The following is a 21,027-nucleotide window of genomic DNA, read 5'->3' as shown; positions in this document are numbered from 1 at the left end:
AAGGGGCAGCCCTGAAGAATTCAGTGATTGGCCTGAGGATCAGCAGGCAGAAAGCTGGAAGATCGGACAGGACAGTGCGTGTGCCTGGTGTACCTCCAGAGGCCTGCCCAGCACCCCAACCCTGTTGTCGACATGGAAGGAGCACACACACGCACACACGTCCCTCCTTCACTGTGAAGTGAGCCTAGTCACAGTAGCCGCTTGTCATGGGAGGGTAATGAGGTACAGCTTGCACTAGAGCTCAGGCCTCACGTGAGTTGTTGTTCAGGCTCCTTCCGTTGTCTAGTAAGAAGAGAATTCCAAAAAGGTCCGCCCAGTCCCCTCAGCCGGATGCGAGGATAAAACAGGGCCTTGGCCTCAAGGAGAGCACTAGACTAAGTACTTTCAGTACTTCTTTTATTTAGCAATAATCTCATGAGGTCATCACAGTCATCTTCATCATGGGGGCAGATGGAGGTCCAGAGAGGTTAAGTAACTTGCCCCAGGTCTCCCAGCCAGGAGGAGGCCCTGCAGAAATTGGACACAGGCCCGTCTGCCTCTAAAATCAAAGAATCCTTCTCCTACTCTATCCGCATCTCCAGGAAATTTCACCTTGACTCTTGGCAGGGAGATGGCTCAGAGGACAGATGCTGCCAGGTCACAGACCTGCCCTCTCCAACCGTCAGAGACTGACCAGCATTGGCCTGAGCTTACCGGTTTGCCTCCAGGCCCAGGGCCCGGACTCCAAGGCCACCTCAACACCACCCAGAGGGGCGGTAGCTGTGCTCCCCGCTGCAGGCTGGAGTCACTGTCAGAGGGTTCCCCTCCAGGGTGGCCTGAAGCCAGGACTGAGTGGGCCGCGAGGAGGCTGCCTGCAGGCTCTCTCAGTGTTGTCTTGAGGTCTGAGTTCAGGGCCCCCAGCTTGCTGCCCCTCAGCCAGTCCCAGACTGTGCTGACCCAGCTCCAGGCTGTCTCAGTGGTGGGGTTGGTCGGGGGGGTGGTGGTGAGGGGGGATGGGGGGTGGGTGTTGTCGGCATTCTTTAATTATTTTTTAGGGCCTGACTGGACTAAAGCTTCCTATTAATCCAGAAAAACAGGGTTTTCGGTCTGAAGGGAGGAGACGAATATTTCCACCGTCCACATCCCTGAGGCAAAGTCTCCCTCTTGGTGGTGGCGGGGGCCAGGCAGGAACAAGGGTACCACCGGGCAGACTGGAACTGGGCTCCCGGCTTTGCTGCTCCCAGCAGAGCGACCTGGGCAAGTAGAGCTGAGCTTCTGGGCTTCAGTCTTGCCGCCTGCAAACTGGGAGTGGTGGGACCTGCCTCACAGGGTCCTCCCAAGGGTCAGTGAGACTCAGCAGAGGAGCGAGGCCGCTCAGGACAGGGCTGGCCACAGCGTTGGGGGCTCGGGAACTGGGACTGCCTGCCCTCCTTCCCAGGGATGAGTAAGGCCAGCCCTGGCAGCTGAGGATGTGGAGGTGGCCCCATCACCACAGCTCCCTCTGCCCTGAAATGAGCCCCCAACCCTCACACCACCACCCCCGCCTCCAAACCCCGAAGAGTCATTCCATGGAGATTCAGAGCTGAAGAATGCACATGTAATCTTGGCCAGTGATCTAAGCCTCAATATATGTTCCCTTTCTTTTCATTTTTTTTTTAAACTTTAATTTCATTTAGCCTGGCTTCCATACTAAAAATACCAACCCTTTGAGATAAAAGCGTGTGCATTATGATTGCGCCTTACTCAACCCTCCATGATACCAAGAGTGCCTGAATAATGGAAAAGGAAAAAGCAGATGCTTCTTGTGATGCTCCCAGCCTGCTAGGGCTCTGTCTGCTGCCGCAAAGGGTCTTTGTGAGGAAATTGATCATTTTCTCCCAGAGCAATAGTGTCGGCATTAGGGAAGGTCAGCTACTTCTCCACCTCTGAATACAAGGGAACTTTATTCCAGATGAAATCTCGCTGTGGTCCCATAAATCATGACCCCTAATATACTTCATGCATCTGTAACAGGAAGGGCCAGCACTCTCATACTCCCCTCCCCCGGCAGGGGCTCGCCATGTGCAGAGAGGCCATAAATCCTCATCCTGCCTCCCTTCTGCTCTCAGAGGTTAGTGTGGGGCGCCGGACCAGGGGAAAAATCGGGTTTCAAAGCTTTTGCTACCTTACATGGAATCAAAGGGCTCGCTGTGGACAGAGGCTGTGCGGCGTGAAGGCAGCCCAGGTAGCGGCCTGTCTCCTGCACTGTGGCTGGCCTCCAGGGATGGTTTGGAAATACAAGGATGAATAAAGGGAAATGGACAACACTGTTCTCTCTCCTCATATGACAGGTAATGATTTTAGGGAAGAGTGTCCCTGCTTTTCTACGTGTGGGTCTGGACTCTGAGTCCCTGGAGATGACTGTTGGTCCCTGGAGTGGTATCTGTGTGTGTGTGTGTGAGTGGGGAGGCAGGAGGCCTGGAGCAGAGCCGACTCGGAAGTGCCAGGGCCCCTCTAGACTCTCCTTCTGTTCTCTACCTCTCCCCGAAGTCAGTTCAGTGTCATTTTTTTTTTTTAGTTTTGGCTGTGCCGGGTCTCCATTGTGGGGCACAGGCTCTTCATCAAGTTTTCTCTAGTTGCAGCGAGCAGGGAGGCTACTCTCTGCCTGTGGTGTGAGGGCTTCTCATTTCAGTGGGTTCTCTTGTTGCAGAGCACAGGCTCTAGAATGTGTAGACTTCAGCACTTGCAGTGCTCAGACTTAGTCGACCAGCAGCACATGGGATCTTAGTTCCCTGACCAGAGATCAAACCTGTCTCCTGCATTGAAAAGTGGATTCTTAACCACTAGACCACCAGGGAAGTCCCCAGTCAGTGTCATTTTAACCCAGATCTCTCTGGCATTGAGAAGGGGACACTGAGGTATAATACTGTCCCTCCCTCTGTCTGGCAGGAAGGGGGCTTCATCTGGAAGCAAGTCGAGCCCCTATAGGCAAGAAAGGTCTGTGTGAGGTTGCTTTAGTCATGTCCGATTCTTTGTGACTTGATGGACCACAGACAGCCTGGTTCCTCTGTCCATGGGATTCTCTAGGCAAGAGTACTGGAGTGGGTTGCTATGCTCTCCTCCAGGGGATCTTCCCAACCCAGGGATCGAACACAGGTCTCCCACGTTGCAGGTGGATTCTTTACCACTAGTCCCACCTGGGAAGCCCGGGCAAGAGATGGAGTTCCATTAACTGGAGGGTCACCTCATGGAGATTTCTCAGAAGCAAGCAACACTGCTGGAGGGGAAGGAGCATCCTGGGGCCCAGGTGAACAGAAGGAGACCAGAGAGCTCACTATTCCACTGTTTCTGCTATTTTCTCTCCATGGGAAGTATCCTGCTTACCTGTGCCTGCAATGTCTTCCCCTGTGTTAGGATTCCTTTGAGATGTCCACAACCCCTTGTCTCTGCCTTGGCTCATTTAGGGGGTGGAGGGGTGCCAGGAAGTGTGGCTCTCCTCCTCACCCCTCCATGAAGGTCACAGTGACACAGGCAGGACCACATGGAGGACAGAAGTTCCGGTGTGGTCAGAAGTGACTCCCAAGGGCATGGAGGAAGCAGCCTTCCTACAGATAGCCCATAAGCAGCTCTGAGGGTGATGCTTTTCCCCAAGTATACCACAGGAAGGAAGTCCTCCAGGGAACAAGATGTCTTTTTTTTTTTTTTTTTTTTGCACATGCTGAGAAGTTTATTGAATTTTTAAAATTAAAAAAAATTTGTGATTGGAGGATAATTGCTTTACAATGTGGTGTTGGTTTCTGCCATACACCAACATGAATACATATGCTCCCTCCCTCTTGAACCTCCCTCTCACCCACTACCACTTTCTAAAGGATGTCTTTAAATTATGCCTCCAAAGGGTCTCCAGAGCATAGCTATGTAAATGGCATTTTGTCCCAAGTATAGAGACAAGTCTTCAGATTTTTCTTTCAGTGAAAATTCTCTGCTCTTGGACTCACATGTACAGAAAAAAACTAGTGGTTACCAATAGGGAGAGGGGAAGCCGGGGCCACACGGGTGGAGAGTTAAGAGGTACAAACAATTGTGTATAAGATAGGCTATAAGCATGTATTGTACAACATGGGCAATATGCCCAATATTTTGTAAAAACTGTAAATGGAAAGAAACCTTTAAAATTACATTAAAACTTTAAAAAATTATAAAAAGACTGCAAAAAGAAATTTCTGCTCTTTCTTTGTTTGGACCCATATAGAAATTGGCCGATAGGCAAGGTTCTCATTCATTCATGCATTCATTCACGGAACAAAGGTGTACTGAGCACTTAATACGTGCCTTGTACTGTTCTAAGTTTCTAGATATGGTAAGATACACTGGACATTGGAAATCCCAGCCCACAGTCCCAACTTTTGGCAAAGCCTTTTCGAATTTTCTTGGAATCACATGATTTAATCAAATTTTAGCCAATTAAAAAATTGATGGGCACCTGTGAGTGTTATTTTTAATGTGTCAACTTGACTGGGCTAAAGGATGCCCAGACAGCGGCTAAAACATTCTCTCTAGGTGTGTCTGTGAGGGTGTTTCTGGAAGGAATTAGCATTGGAATCAGTAGTCTGAGTAAAGGTCACTGTCACCAGTGTGGGTGGCTACCGTCCAATCCATGGAGGGTCTGAACAGAGCCAAATGGCGGAGGACGAACAGATTCACTCTCTCTACTTGAGCTAGGACATACATCTCCTCCTGCCCTTGGACATCAGTGCTCCTGGTTCTCAGGCCTTTGGACATGCACTGGGACTTACACCCTTGACTCCCCTTGTCTCAAAGTTGCCAGGCCTTGAAGTTTGGACTGGAGCTTACCACTGGCTTTCCTGGACTTCCAGCTTGCAGACGGCAGATCGTGGGGCTTCTCAGCCTCCATAGTAATGTGATCCGATCTCTTACAGTAAATCTCTTTCTATATACATCCTAGGGCTTCCAAGGTGACTCAGTGGTAAAGAATCCACCTGCCAATGCAGAAGACACAGGTTCAGTCCCTGGGTCAGGAGGATCCCCTGGATGGGGCGTGGCAGCCCACTCCAGTATTCTTGCCTGGAGAACCCTATGGACAGAGGAACCTGCTGGACTACAGTCTATAGGGTTGAAAAAGAGGTGGATGTGACTTAGCAACTAAACAACAACAAATATATATCCTATTGGATCAGCTTCTGGAGAACCCTAATATACCATTCATGCTTACTTACACACCTATGCCATTTCTAAGTTACTCTATTAGAAAGTTAGTGATGAATTCTGTCCTTCAGTAATTTCTGTGCTCTACACCCTCCAGAAGTTTCATCAGTCTTCTTTGAAATTGACCCTCAGAAATGTGATCCCTGGATCTGCTCATCTTTTGACTAAGCATTCCCAGTTTACCCACCATACCCCAGCGGATATAGTTTCTAGGCCCCTACCGTACCTCCCTCATGATTCCCTTTGCAATGCACTCTCTAATTCAGTTGTTCCAAACTCTAGAGCCCAAGCTTCTGGGAGCCTGATTTCAAAGCTTCTATGAATCTCTTGGTTCGGCATTCCTTAGGTTTAGATTCAACTGCATACAATGGGAAACCAGCAGCAGCTTAAAACAAGATCAGCATTTTTTACTCTCTCACATAAAAGAAGTCTGAGGGGAGACAGTCTGGAGCTGAAGCAGAATTTCTATGATTATATGAGGAGCTAAAACTCCTATCTTTCTTCTTTGCCATCTTCAGAATGGTTTCTATCTTTATGGTCCAAGATGGCTGCTGAACTCCCAGCCATCAGCCCTCTCTTCCAAGCAGAAGGAAAAGAGGAAAGAAAGGTATATATCCTTCTCTTTGGAGGTGATTTTTCAGAAGTGCCACACAAAGCTTTCATTGGCAGAATTTGATCACATGGTCCACACCCAAGCTGCAAGGGAGGCTGAGAAACAGTCTTTTATCATGGCTGGAACATGTTTAGCCAAAGCTAGGGATTCTGTTAACTAAGGAAGATGGGGAGAATGGACGTGTGGTAATCAATTAAAAAATCTCTGCCATAAACTCCAAGTGTTTATTAACTTGGGGTCTTTATCACAGGGAAGTGGGAGAGAGGGAGGCAGGAACATCTCTTTATGTCATAAAGAGGCCTTCCCCACAAGGTTGAGAACCATGATGTCATGTTAAAATATTTCTCTTAAAGGGCATCACCCAGGGACTACCCTCATGGTCCAGTGGCTAAGATTCCATGTTCCCAATGCAGGGGGCTCAGGTTCGATCGCTCGTCAGGGAACTAGATTCTGCATGCCGCAACTAAAAGATCATGCCACAGTGAAGACGGAAGATCTCCAGTGCTTCAATTAAGACCTGGTGCAGCCAAGTAAATAAGTTTAAAAAGTAGGGGAGCATCACCCAGAGAAGAAAGAATAAACCTGGGGAGGTCTGATATCCTGGGAAGTGGACACTCCCGTTACCTCTGTCCAGCATCTTCCCCTTCTTCTGAGAATGCACCTTCCGTTGGTCCATTCAAGAGTTGGTAGATGGAGGACTGTATCAGAGGTCCTGCCCACCAGCCACAGGTGATTGGGCCAGAGCTGGGTGCCTAGATCCTTCTGATCCAATCAGAGACCTGGCCCTTTCCTTTCCTCCCCTTTCTCCCAGAAGGAGACAGTAATCCTGGGGAAGTGTGTCCCTCTGCAGATCCAGAATGGGACTGGGAGGGTCAGCACTGAAGCCACATCCTCCAGCCTAGCTTCCATCAGTAATAAGGCTGACTGCTTGGAAGAGAGAGGGGAGTTATTTCTAGGTCCCTTCAACCCCCAACACTGTCAAGTAGCAAAGGCAAGTTGCAGAGTACTAGGTATCATGGAACTTTTACAACGACATAAAAGGAAACAAGAACAGCACTGGCTGCCCTGCCTGTGGAGCACTGTGCTAAGGTCCACAGATTGGCTGGTGAACCAGCTGGGAATACACGTGGGGAAGATGGCACTATAACATCACTCACAGCACAGGGGCAGGTGTTAGAACCCGAGGCACAGAGGACCACGGGAGCCTAGAGCAGGAGGTCTAGCCCCACCCTGGGAGGCCTTGCTGACAACGGGGTCCATGTTACCTAGGTAAAGGGGAGTGTGGCTGGGATAGGGAGAAGGGGAGGAAGAATTCTGGCGGGAGCAAGGGTCTGTGCTAACACTTGGGGTGAGGGTGCAGTGGGTTCAGAGTCATAAGGGAGACTCCCTAGGGTGCACCTGTCAAATGCGGAGGGTCAGAGGTTGCACTGGTGTCAAGGCGTCATCACTGCTGGCCTGGAAAGTGTTGCTAAAGAGGGTGGACTTCATTCTGGAGTGGGAATAAAGTGGGGGATGCCACTGAAATTCTCAGTGGGGAAGTGGGATGCTCAGATCCATAATTTAGAAGGATCATTCTTGTGCTGCTGCGGACACCATATCTGGGGGAGCCTGGGGATGGTGGGGAGTGGGGGTCTGAGAAATGATGGTGACTCAGACCTAGGTGGTGGCTGAGGAGCCCAAGGTGGGTGGACAGGAGAGTTATTTAGGACCTAGAGATAGCAGTCCATGGCGATGGGTTGGAGCTGGTCAGAGGGAGGCGTCCAGGTGACTCCCAGATTGGACACCTAAGTCAGGGAGGTGTCATTGCTACCCTTTATCAGGTTACTTCTCCCTGGACATTCATTTCTATAAAACAGAGGATTTGGGTTTTCCAGGTCCTTCACATTACTTCCTGATGCCCCAAAGCCCCTAAAGTTGTAAAGGAAGGGCTCAGGTGAGCTAGAGGAGTCACAGAGAACTTTGGGAACAGGTCAGATATGAGCAGCACCCTGGGAATAAGGATTCAGATGGACAGATGGGACCAGGGAGAGAAGAAGAGTCAGGACCATAACACACACCCAGGTGGGGTAATGGCAGGATTTAAGACCAACCAGAAGACTCATTGAGCTTCCTACATAGCTCAGTGGTAAATAATTCACCTGCCAATACAGGAGATCCAGGTTTGATCCCTGGGTTGGGACGATCCCTTGGAGTAGGAAGTGGCAACCCACTCCAGTATTCTTGCCTGAAAAATACCACGGACAGAGGAGCCTGGAAGGCTACAGTCCGTGGAGTCACAAAGAGCCAGACATGACTTAGAGACTAAACAACTACAAATGAGACTGTGCAGGACGTGAGGGTCATGCCGAGGGCCGGATGCTAATCTCTCTAGGTCATGGGAGGTAGTGAGAGCTGCTCAAGAATTATATCTGACATGTCAGTGTTTGGAATAGTGCCCATGACTAGCCATCTCCCACACCTCGCTATCTTCTCTGTGCCCAGAGTACCCCTAACAGACTTCCATTGACACCCATCAGATTGTGTTATGGTTGTTCAACTACATGCTTGTGTCCCTATGAAGAAAGTTAATTGTCTGAGGACAGGGATATGTCACAGTCAGTTCAGTCACTCAGTCATGTCCAGCTCTTTGCGATCCCATGGACTGCAGCATGCCAGGCTTCCCTGTCCATCACCAAATCCCAGAGCTTATTCAAATTTATATCCATCGAGTCGGTGGTGCCATCCAACCATTTCATCCTCTGTCATCGCCTTCTCCTCCTGCCTTCAATCTTTCCCAGCATCAGGGTCTATTCCAGTGAGTCACTTCTTTGCATCAGGTGGCCAAAGTATTCAAGTTTCAGCTTCAGCATCAGTCCTTCCAATGAATATTCAGGACTGATTTCCTTTAGGATTTACTGGTTTGATCTCCTTGCAGTCCGAGGGACTCTCAAGAGTCTTCTCCGACACCACAGTTCAAAAGCAAGAATTCTTTGGTGCGCAGCTTTCTTTATGGTCCAACTCTCACATCCATACATGATTACTGAAAAAACCATAGCTTTGACTAGACAGACCTTTGTTGGCAAAGTAATGTCTCTGCTTTTCAATATGCTGTCTAGGTTGGTCACAGTTTTTCTTCCAAGGAGCAAGTGTCTTTTAATTTCATAACTGCAGTCACCATCTGCTCTGATTTTGGAGCCTAAAAAAAAGTCTCTCATTGCTTCCATTGTTTCCGCATCTATTTGCCATGAAGTGATGGGACCAGATACCATGATCCTAGTTTTCTGAATGTTGAGCTTTAAGCCAACTTTTTTCACTCTCCTGTCACTTTCATCAAGAGGCTCTTTAGTTCTTCGCTTTCTGCCATAAAAGTGGTTATCATCTGCGTATCTGAGGTTATTGATATTTCTCCCAGCAATCTTGATTCCAGCTTGCACTTCATCCAGCCTGGCATTTCACATGATGTACTCTGCATATAAGTTAAATAAGCAGGGTGACAATATACAGCTTTGATGTACTCCTTTCCCAATTTGGAACCAGTCTGTTGCTTCACATCCAGTTCTAACTCTTGCTTCTTGATCTGCATACAGATTTCTCAGGAGACAGGTCAGGTGGTCTAGTGTTCCCACCTCTTGAAGAATTTTCCACAGTTTGTTGTGATCCACACAGTCAAAGGCTTTGACATAGTCAATGAAGCAGAAGGAGATATTTTTCTGGAACTCTCTTGCTTTTTTGATGATCCAACGGCTGTTGATAATTTGATCTCTGGTTTCTCTTCCTTTTCTAAATCCAGCTTGAACATTAGGAAGTTCATGGTTCATGTACTGTTGAAGCCTGGCTTGGAGAATTTTGAGCATTACTTTGCTAGTGTGTGAGATGAATACAATTGTGTGGTAGTTTGGACATTCTTTGGCATTGCCTTTCTTTGGGATTGGAATGAAAACTGACCTTTTCCAGTCCTGTGGCCACTGCTGAGTTTTCCAAATTTGCTGGCATCTTGAGTGCAGCACTTTCACAGCATCATCTTTTAGAACTTGAAATAGTTCCTACTGGAATTCCATGACCTCCACTAGCTTTGTTCATAGTGATGCTTCCTAAGGCCCACTTGACTTCAAATTCCAGGATGTCTGGCTCTAGGTGAGTGAGCACACCATTGTAGTTATCTGGGTCATGAAGATCTTTTTTGTATAGTTCTTCTACATATTCTTGCCACCTCTTCTTAATATCTTCTGCCTCTTTTAGGTCCACACCATTTCTGTCCTTTATCGAGCCCATCTTCGCATGAAATGTTCCCTTGGTATCTCTGATTTTCATGATGAGATCTCTAGTCTTTCTCATTCTATTGCTTTCCTCTATTTCTTTGCATCAATCACCGAGGAAGGCTTTCTTATCTCTCCTTGCTAATCTTTGTAACTGCATTCAAATGGGTATATCTTTCCTTTTCTCCTTTGCCTTCTGCTTCTCTTCTTTTCTCAGATATTTGTAAGGCCTCCTCAGACAACCATTTTGCCTTTTTGCATTTCTTGTTCTTGGGGATGGTCTTGATCCCTGTCTCCTGTACAAGGTCACGAATAATGACACAATAATGTATGTCACAATAATGTCAATTTTAATAATAACTTAGCTGCCACTTAACTGAACACTTTCTAAGTGCCAGACACAGTCCTATGTATTTAGCAGGCGTTTTGTCTTTATAGATGTCCTGGGAGGCAGGTACCACTATTATCCCCACTTTACGGATGAGAAAATCAAGGGCCAGAGAAATTACATAACAATGTGCCCAAGGTGACATACTGAAGCATGAGAAAATCTGTTGATTGTGTTCATCTCTGTGTCTTCAATGCCCAGTGCACACTTGGAATACAACAAGTTGCCATGGTCCAGTGGGTGAAGAGACACATGGACAAACACAGCCTGGAGTTGCCAGGCAAATGTGTTGGGGCTAGCCTGTGGATCGCTGTAAACATTTGTATCTTGGCTCACCCTTTGCTCACAAATAGCCTCCCTTCCTAGACCTGGCCCCAGACAAAATGCCACAATGGGACTTTTTTTATTTTTTGTTAAACACACAAACAAAAATCCCATGGCTGCTGAAACAATCCATCACCAGTTTAGTTGAAGGGAGGACAATGGATGATTTCAGAGATAAAATGGTGCACAAACCATTTTTAAAGGAATGATAAGCAGAAGTAGCCAATGATCTGGCCCAAGAAGACCCAGCCAACCAACCAACAAGCCAACCAGACACATGCTATCTATCACTTAGAATCCAGACTTTTCCAAAATTTATGTTGAAAATTCAAGCTTTGAAAGTTGGAATGAAGCTCACTCAAATCCAATGTGTATAAAACAAATGATGGGATTCGAGCCTCTCTCAGCCGGTCTCCAGGCCAAGCTGATCTTCAGATCCACAGCAGATGACGGCCTAGAGCATACCTGTTGGCATGTTGAACTTTCCAAATCCTACTCATACTGGCAGGTCACACATATGCGCCCAAAACTTCTTGCTCCGCAGTCTTCATCATCTCAAGAAATGTCTGATTTCTCGCTCCTCCCCCTCCTGCGTCCAGTGTACAGTAACTCATGTGAACCCTCCTTTCAAGGTTCATGCAGACCCCACCCTCTTGCTCCCATCTCCTTCCCCCACCACAGTTCAAGCCACCATTTACCACTCACGTGGTCTCTTACATCAGCCTCCTCTTTGACCTTCCTGCTTCTACCTCTGTTCCCGTATCCTCACAGCAGCTAGAGCTGCTCAGGTCACTTTGCTCCCCAATGATTTTCTATCCTGGAACGAAACCTGTACTCCCCATCTTCGTCCTTAAAGCCCTCCAGGTCTGCATCTCTGTCTGGTTCTGGCAACCTCCCCATTGCTCACGTGGGTACAGCCTCGATGGCCTTTGTTCTGGGCCTCAAGAGCTGAAGCTCCTTTTGTTCTCAGAAACTTTGTCCTTGTTGATGCCTCAGCCAGGAAAGCCATCTCTCAGGTCTCCGCATGGCTTCCTCCTTTCTGCCACTAACAGAGGCCTTCTTGGCTCACAGTTTAAGGAAGCCCCCTCTTTCCCAGTTGCTAATGTTATCACCTATTTTCACCCTGGTGTTAGCTATTTTTCTGAAACCAGAGCTTGAGTAAATTACATTGACTGTTCATTTCCTAATTAGTCAGGTCTCTTTCTATTACAGAATTATTGGTCTTAATTTAAAGGATGAGGTGAGGATGGGATTTATTGGATGATAAAATTGGGAGGTTCAAGAAGCAAGTTCAGTTTATGCCTGCTAAGTCACTTCAGTTGTGCCTGACTCTGCGACCCTATGGACTGTAGCCCACCAGGCTCCTCTGTCCGTGGGATTCTCTAAGCAAGAATACCAGAGTGGGTAGCCATACCCTCCTCCAGGGGATCTTCCCGACCCAGGGATCGAACCCACCTCTCTTACTTCTCCTGCATTGGCAGGTGGGCTCTTTACCACTAGCTCCACCTGGGAAGCCCCCCAGTAAGAAAACAGTCCCAAATAGACTCACCTGTGTTGTTGCATGAGCGTGCTCAGTCAGGTCTGACTCTGTGACTCCATGGACTGTAACCCGCCAGGCTCCCATCCACAGGCAAGAATAATGGAGTGGGTTGCCATTTCTTACTCTAGGGGATCTTCCCAGCCCAGAGATGGGATCCAGGCCTCTTGCTCTGGCAGGCAGATTCTTTACCACTGTGCCATCTGGGAAGATACCAAGTTCACTTCCAATACTGCTAAATCGCAGGTTCCATCAAGACACCAGGAACCAGGCTCTTTCCCTTGTCTCCTGACTCTACTTTTCTCTGTTGGTTTTGTTCTCAAGAAGGCCCTCCACATACTGGAAAAATCAGTCACCAACAGCCTTGATCATCATCATCACTGGCTATTCCTGAGAACAGAGGAGCTGCTTTTCCCAGAATCCCAGAAAAATCCTGAGAGGGCTCTGATTGGCCCAGTTGCCTAACTCGTTACTGGATAGAGAACTCTCATTGGCCAGGGCTGGTCACATGCCCTCTCAGGTGTGTCAATTGCCTGCCTGAACTACAGACAGAAGGAGGAGCCTGGTTTCCCCAAAGAGAGGGTAGGCAGACAAAACACGTCCCTCCCCACTGCCTGTGTTTCTCCTTCCTCCTGCCTTCCTTCCTCCCAAACACACATCACCAGAGGGAAGTGAAATGTGGGTTATCTCCTCATATCTTTCTCTTCCGAGGCTGGCTCCTATTCCAGACATTTCTTTTTTTTACCATTCTTTAATCCATCTGTATTCTATACTGAGCACCTCCAAGGCATCAACCCTTTTGCAGAGAACTGCAGGAGGTGATTGGCTACTAAACTATGGGCCTTGCCAGGAAGAGAAGGTGACCTACAACAATCTGTCATGAAAATAATTAACCACTTGGTTGTATGGTCAGAGAAAGGGAAGTCAAGGAGTTGCAGAAAGCTCTAGTGAGGGGTCAGAAGTCAGATTGGACACTTGGGTGCATTTGAAGGGGCAGAGAGGTCTGCTTCATGCCGTCAAGCCTTCTCTTTATACCAGTTGTGTCTACTTGGTGTGTGTGGTAGTGGTAGGGGTGGGGATTGTGTCTTCACAAATGCAAGCAACCCGGCTCCACTGTGATATTCAAAGGAGAACTGTTCATCCCTTCCAGTGTAAACAAAACCCCTCAAGGTGCACATGGTTCTTGGTCATTTGAGGCCAAGCCTACTTTTTGTGAGTCTTTCCTCGTGCTGCTGTTGTTGTTTGGTTGCTCCGTTGTGTCCGACTCTTTGAAACCCCACGGACTGCAGCACTCCAGTCTCCCTGTCCCTCACCATCTCCTGGAGTTTGCCCAAGTTCATGTCCATTGCATTGGTGATGCCATCCAGCCATCTCATCCTCTGACACCCTCTTCTCCTTCTGCCCTCAGTCTTTCCCAGCATCAGGGACTTTTCCAGCAAGTCGTCTGTTCACACCATGCCATCAAGCTTTTTCTCTGCCAGTTGTGTGTCTATGTCGTGTGTGTGGTAGTGGTGGGGGTGAGGACCAAAATACTAGAGTTTCAGCTTCAGCATCAGTCCTTCCAGTGAATATTCAAGGTTGATCTCCCTTAAGATTGACTGGTTTCATCTTGCTGTCCAAGGAACTTTCAGGAGTCTTCTCCAGCACCACAGTTCAAAGGCAGCTATTCTTTGGCATTCTGTCTTCTCTACAGTCCAGCTCTCACAACCTTACATGACCACTGGAAAGACCATAGACTTGACTATACAGGCCTTTGTCAGCACAGTCATGTCTCTGCTTTTCAACACACTGTCTAGGTTTGCCATAGCTTTCCTGCCAAGAAGCAATTGTCTTCTGATTTCATGGCTGTAGTCATTATCCGCAGTGATTTTAGAGCCCAAGAAGAGGAAATCTGTCACTACCTCCACATTTTCTCCTTCTATTTTCCATGCAGTAATGGGGCCAGATGCCATGATCTTAGTTTTTATTAATATTTAGTTTTAAGCTGGCTCTTTCACTCTCCTCCTTCACCCTCATCAAGAGGCTCTTTAGTTCCTCTTCACTTCCTGCCATTAGAGTGGTATCATCTGCATATCTGAGGTTGTTGATGTTTCTCCCACCTATCTTGATTCCAGCTTGCAACTCATCCAGCCCAGCATTTCTCATGATGTGCTCAGGGTATAGGTTAAACAGACAGGGTGACAGCAGACGGCCCTGTCGTACTCCTTTCTCAATCTCGAATCAGTCAGTTGTTCCATACAGGGTTCTAACTGCTGCTTCTCGATTCTCACTGATGTATTGCTTCATTTATCTCCAGTCTGCCTCCGTCTCTCCAACTCTGTACAAGTTGGCATCGTAAAATGCTGCTCCTCTTCATCTCTTTCAAGAACATCCCTGTCCCCCAGTGTGGAGACCCAGTAGCCCTTATAGCCCTTACCAGAAATAGTTGGCCCCACAGCTCGGGAACACTGCTGCCCTTCCGTTTCTACCACTCACTGCAATTAGTTCTGTTAGGGCTGCAAGGCCAAGTAATATCTCAGGGGCACCACCCTCTGAATTTCAATCATTCATTCATTCAAGGGTACATAGGATTGCAAAGGGCACATGTCCCCATTTGAAGAAAACCAAGTATTCTCTAATAATTTGGTCCAAACCAAGCACTTCTGACTCCTCTCCTGCTGTGCAAATGCACAAAAACAGATGTGGTCACCCCAGGGGATTCTTACCTGTTGACTGAGCTCATCACCAATTCTGCTTCAGCTCGTACTTAGACCTTAACTTCAGGGGCTGGCATTTCTCTCTCTGCTTAGAATCAAAGCCTTCCATTACTTCACTAACAGACCTCTGCTGAGAGCCAGACCCTGGCTTAGTCAGGGAATGAGTGAGAGAGATGAATGGGTAAAAATAAGAGAACAAATCCATCTGAAACAATGAGAGATGCTTTGAAACAAAAGTGAACTCTGGGGAAGGTTTTGGAAGGCATGGGGTGTGAGCTGGCCTTTGAGGATTAGTAGCCTGGATTGATGGTTGTCAAAATATAAAACTAAAAGGTCACTGATGGGGTCTGGGCCTATGAGTAGAGTCCTCCTCCTGGTGTCCAGATAGGGCTCAAATTTAGTCAGTCAATCAGCCAACAGTTAACATGACTTACTTTGCAAAAAGCCCAGGGAAAGTAAAAATACCCACAATTTTTCTCTCCAATATTTTGTGGGTGATGGTTCCTGCCCTGGATAAACTGACAATCCAGAGAGACTGATAGTAAGTGCTTCCAGAGTGTGAAGCAGGAGACAGCCCTCGGTTCTGTGCAGGGAAGGAACACTTCTGGAGAGGGTCAGGCATGGGTCTGAAGGATGGGAAGCCCCACCATTAGCCTGTCTTTCTTACAAGGGCATTGAAAGAGCAAAAAAAGAGATCTTTCCTTAAAACAATTTGCAGTAGAAACCCCACCTACCTACCTTTCTTTCTTTCTAATTTTTAATACTTATTTATTTGGGTCTCAGTTGCAGCACCAGGACCTTTTAGCTGTGAACTCCTAGTTGTGGCGTGTGGGATCTAGTTCCCTGACCAGGGATGGAACCTGGGCCTCCTGCATAGCGAGCATGGAGTCCCAGGGACTGGATCACCAGGAAGTCCCTTCCTTTCTTATTTTTGCAGAGAAGAAAGTTACGTCTAAGACAGGTTAAGTGACTTGCCTAAGATCACACAGGTAATAAATCATGGAGTACGACTCAATCCAGGTCTTTCTGGATTTGATCAAATTAGGAAACTTTTACTTCTTTTCTGGAAGAGGGAGCATATGTATTATTGCCAGCCTTTTAGTGAAGGCTTAGTTTAAATTCATTTGCCAGATCAATATCAAGGACATGGGACACAGATAAGTTTTGCTGGTATTCAGAGGTGAGGAAGAGTCAAGAATATGAGCACCCTCAGAAACGGAGCTATATCAGGGGAAACGGGAAACTGGCATGTGGGGAGCACACAGTAGATGCTCAGTGTGTGTTAACCTGACCCACAAACCATTGCAAACAGGAGGACACACACAAAAGTGCTTGTCTCCCCCTGGGTGAGCCGGGAGGGCCCCCTGTGACCCCACTGCTGTATCCAGTGGGCCCACGGTGGCTGGGCTGGGCCCCCATCTTGAGTCACATCTCTTCACACAGTCAGCAGAGAGGTGGGGAGGCGCTTTTCAAAGAGCAGATGGAGAAGCAGCAACTTGCCTCTGCCTGCGTCCTTTCACTTGGGTAGGAGGAGTATTGGGGCACGTGTTTGTCCTCCAGGGAGTTCCCAAGCACCTGACAGGTGACGGATGGCCCAAGCTTAGTGCTCGGGACTGGGGAGTCTGGCAATCCCAGGGTGCCATTTGGCCTCTTCACTCTTCAGCCCGGTGACTTTCGACCTTCAACCTTCTAGAAGTCACTCAGCCTCCATGAGTGGCAAGTTCTTCTTCTTTTTAAAAATACTTTAATTTCTTTTTTTTTACAGTCTCATGTTATCTATTTTTTACAGTCTCACGTTATCCAGTTCTCATGTTATCTATTTTATACATAGCAGTGTATATATGTCAGTCCCAATCTCCCAATCCATCCATGTCCCCTTCCCCTCTTGGTATCCAAATGTTTGTTCTCTGGGTCTTTGTCTTTATTTCTGCTTTGTAAATGAGTTCATCTATACCATTATTCTAGATGCCATATATATGCATTAATAAACAGTATTTGCTTTTCTATTTATGAGTTACTTCACTCAGTATAATCATCTCTAGGTCTGTTCACGTCTCTGCATATGGCACAACTTCATTCTTTTTTATGGCTGAGTAATATTCCATTGTATATACATACCACAGCTTCTTTATCTATTTGTCTGTTGATGGACATTTTGCATCCATGTGCTATTACAAATAGTGCTGTAAGGAACACTGGGCTGGATATATCTTTCTGAATTATGGTTTTCACGTGGCAATTTCTTTATCTGTATCCCAAAGACAGCAACTCCTCACAGGCTGAAGAGAACAAACTAAGGCATATGAAGCTCTAAGTTGGGCTGTGTGCAAGTTGGCTTCTCAGAACAGCTTACCTAAAATCACAGCATTTATTATGCTCCAACCTTGTGTGTGAAACTCGTCCTAATCGGGTCTTCGCTTCCTCTCTGTAAGGTAGGGATTCCTACTCTTCCTACTTTGCGGAGCTGTTGTGAGGGTCAATAAGGTGATGCCTGGTAAACTAAGCTTCAAGAAACATCACCCACTATCCAAACACAAGGTGCTCTTTCGTTTTGATGAAAGATCTAAAAACTGCATTTTCCAGCCCACTAGCAACAAACCATTTATTCACAGACCTCTACTCCCTGTTCACAGTAGGAAGCATTCACAACCCCAGGAATATTTACACGATTACCCAGCAGAAGTCATAAAACTGGGGGTGATAAAGTTTAAATCCACTCTGCTTGATGAAATACTATAGCTCTAAGTAAACCACCACCACGGAGAGGCACATGGATTTCTTTAAAAAAAAAAAAAAAGACCAGGAGACAATAAAACCTCCCCTCTCAAATATTTAGAATCAATAAATATGTTATGGAAATAATACATTAGCCATGCAAGGACTGCTGATCTGCCAAGACTCTTGATAGCTCAAAATTTGATAGCTTAAGATAGCGCAGTCAGAGATATAAAATCCTGAAACCTGGTTTTTGTGTCAACACCATCTCAGTGTGACTACTGAACCTCTCAACCCCAGCTCCCACCAGCCCCCGGGAACCGTGGGTTCTCATGAAACAAATGGAAGGAAAGCTACTGGCGGGAAGAGCCTCTTGAAGCGGGGCACCCGTCCTGACTCTACCACCAGCGAGCGGAGGGAAACGTTCATGGCCTCAGTCTCTCCACCTGCGAAATGGGTTGAATGAGAGCAGGATTTATTTCTCCTAGTGTTGATTCACTTTACATATGGTTAAAAGCAAACTGGTAAAACACCAATATTAAACAACACAGAAAAGAAAACCAGAATTGCTCTGACCACCATTAAACGGGAGCCATGACTACCTGCCCCCCCCCCCCCGCCTCTTCCCTAGAACCCCAGGGCTCCAAACGATATGGTTCCAAACCCACTCTTCTGGTGACCTTTGGAGACCCTTGAACATGTGACTTTCTGTGGTTTTACAGTTCTCTGGGCGATTTTTGACTCTTCGAGCCCTCTTTGGTCCTCTATGACACGTGGCCTCGCTTCCTGAGGCTGTGTGTGCCCGACAAGTTCTGTCTAGTCTGGAAAGCACCTCTTATGACACAGAGTCACACAAGTGGACATGCCTGGCGTGGGACCTGGTGTCCAGCAGGGGCCCTGGAAGAGCCTCCTCTCTTTCTGGCCCCCAGCCTTGCCAGAGGTGCCAACTCAGGCGACTGGGCTCCAGCGAGAGTCCAGATCAGCCCTTTCTGCGAAGACTGTAATAGCTGTGTGCTCCCCCGTGGGGTGCGTGCGTGTGTGTGGGGGTGCCCATCCTCACCGCCACGCTGGGGCCAGTCCTGTAGGGCTGTCTGCATGCCCCTGCCTCTCCCACTAGGGCCTGAAGGGGCGTGTGTGCACAGTGTTTTCAAATAACCTGAATGATTTTTTTTAATAAAACTGTTTTTTTATTGCTGTTCCCAACCCACCTAGCACCAGCTGTGATGAGAATCACTTGTATGGTAAAGTGCAATTGATAAAATTGCTCCCACCGGAACTTAGCTATGCGCTCATGCGGCTCTATTGGCTCCTTCCCCGCTCTGCTCCTGCAGCCTGCTCATCCCCACCCCTCCCTGCTCCTTCCCAGCCGGTCTCATCCCCTGGCTGGTCCCTCCTCCCGCCTCCACTCCTCCTCCCTCCTCTCCTTCTGGCCCCTTCTCTCTCCCAACCCTTGCCTCTTTCCCTCCACTCTCTCTCATGCTGCTTTTCCCTCTAGCATCCTTTGCATGTCTCCCTTCTGCTCCCCTTTCCTACCTCTGCCTCTCTCCCTTTTCTCTCCCTCCTGCTCCCACCACCCTCCCTCCTCACTGTCTCCCAGTGTCTGCACATTTAGGGCCAGTTCAGCTCAATGAGACCCACTAGAAGATCCCAGGCTTCTCTTCAGAGAGTGGCAGATCCAAGCCCAGACCTAGAAAGCCAGCTCTAGTTTAGGCAACTGCCTGTGCTTTGCGGATCCCGCCACCCCCAGATATGCCTCTGAGATATAGAAGCGGCAAGCAAAGGCAGGCAGATATTAAAACGTATGGGAGGTTCAGGGAACTGTGTAATCTGAAGGAGCCACATGACAAGGAGCTGCTGAAGGAGGTGATGAACCCACCTATTTTTGAGGAGGTGTGTAGGGAACTAATTACACATTGCGGAAGGCTTAAAAACTTGGTGAAGAAGTTTTGCCTTGATCTACGTTCCTTCCAGTCACTAGAGTGCTCAGAAGTGCTATAACACAAACTTAACTTACTTTATACTGAAGCACACGCTGAGGAGTTTTATCAGGGCTCCAGGCTCAATCATTTCTGGTGATTTTCTCAAACAGACAACACATCTGTCTACATGTCTGCTTGCTTATCATGGGTACAACAGGTCTGCAAACAGCAGTTAGGGCAAAGGACCTTCTTGTTCATCTCCCATAAGAGTGAGAGAACACAGGTTCCCATGGTTCTCTCCTGAGAACAAGAGGGGGCTTCCTGAGAACTGTCTAGTCTCATGTCTCATTGGCCAGAATTGGATCACACGCCTCTTCCTGAATCAATCACTGGCAAAGATTAAAGGAATCCCTTTACACCAAACAGGTGCTCCATCTGGGCTGAGGGCAAGCTTCTCAAACACAGGCTGCTACTCAAGGAAACAGAGTGGATGAGATGTTGAAGAGTCAACCACAACATCCTCTGCAGCTTAAGGTCCCCCCAAGGGAATATGTGGATTGGGCAGAGGGTACATGAAACCCTGGGCCAGCAAGGAGCATCTTCCCAGAGTAGCAAAACATGTTACATTAAAATGAACACAGATTTAGTTGTGACTTGGATGCAAAATGTACCTGCAGCTTTAAATTAAAGCATGAGTCTTTGAAGACGTTTTCTGCTTAATCAAGCTGCAAGGAGGTCAGCTTATACTGGTTTGGATTATTACTGCATTTCTAACACATGGAAAGTGCACCAAAAAAAAAAAAAATACTTATTGGATGAGTACTTGAATGAACGAGTGATTGAGCCAGGAAATTTCAGGCTCCTGCCAGCCCTGGGGGGATGATCCCCTCTCCTTTTCTACTGGGGTGCTTTGGCACAAATGTTTGAGAAACATTGTGATAAACAGAGGGGATGCCAAGGGAGCTGTTTTTCTTTTCTTTTGAGATATAATTGAGATATAATTCATATCTCAGCCTTATTGAGATTAATTCATAGACTATAAAACCTGCCCCTTTAAAGGGGAGTAGAATTCAGTGGTGTTTAGTATACTTAGAGTGTTGTGTGACCATGACCCGCTCCTGGGGAGTTTTAGAGCCAGGTATGGGGAGATTCACACTCATAAAGAGTGAGGGCTCAGGGCTGTGAGGGGCTGGGGGCAGATGGGGGCCTAAGTGAAGGAAAGTGTATCTGGTGAAAGCAGAGAGAACCACTAGAAAGCTATAGAGATAATAAAGTGGAAGGGATGGAAACCTCAGTTTTGGGGTGATAATAGCAAGATAGGAGAAGCGAGGGCCATGTCAGAGAGATTGCAAAGTTTGAAAATAGAAGTTTAGGGTCCACCATGGTAGGCAGAGTGACTCCAGGACAAAGATGACC

General features: G+C 47.5%; 1 long non-coding RNA gene across 2 annotated transcripts; it reads right to left on the bottom strand.

The window, feature by feature from the left end:
• Positions 1 to 563: 563 nt before the first annotated feature.
• LOC147365248 (uncharacterized) lies at positions 564 to 12,679 on the bottom strand. Of its 2 annotated transcripts, none has more exons than XR_015133755.1 (3): positions 12,294 to 12,679; positions 4,813 to 4,958; positions 564 to 1,274 (listed from the first exon to the last, which is right to left on the bottom strand). It is a non-coding gene; the product is annotated as an uncharacterized LOC147365248 (long non-coding RNA). The 2 variants fall into 2 exon arrangements; XR_015133754.1 differs by lacking the exon at positions 564 to 1,274 and adding an exon at positions 2,682 to 3,155.
• Positions 12,680 to 21,027: the final 8,348 nt, after the last annotated feature.

Source organism: Bos grunniens, chromosome 10 (assembly GCF_055505025.1).
Source record: "Bos grunniens cultivar Pamir isolate PY7600 chromosome 10, Bosgru_T2T1.0, whole genome shotgun sequence".
NCBI classification, from domain to species: Eukaryota; Metazoa; Chordata; class Mammalia; order Artiodactyla; family Bovidae; genus Bos; species Bos grunniens.
The sequence above is the reverse complement of the archived record's forward strand: the minus strand, read 5'-3'. Positions and strand labels throughout refer to the sequence as shown.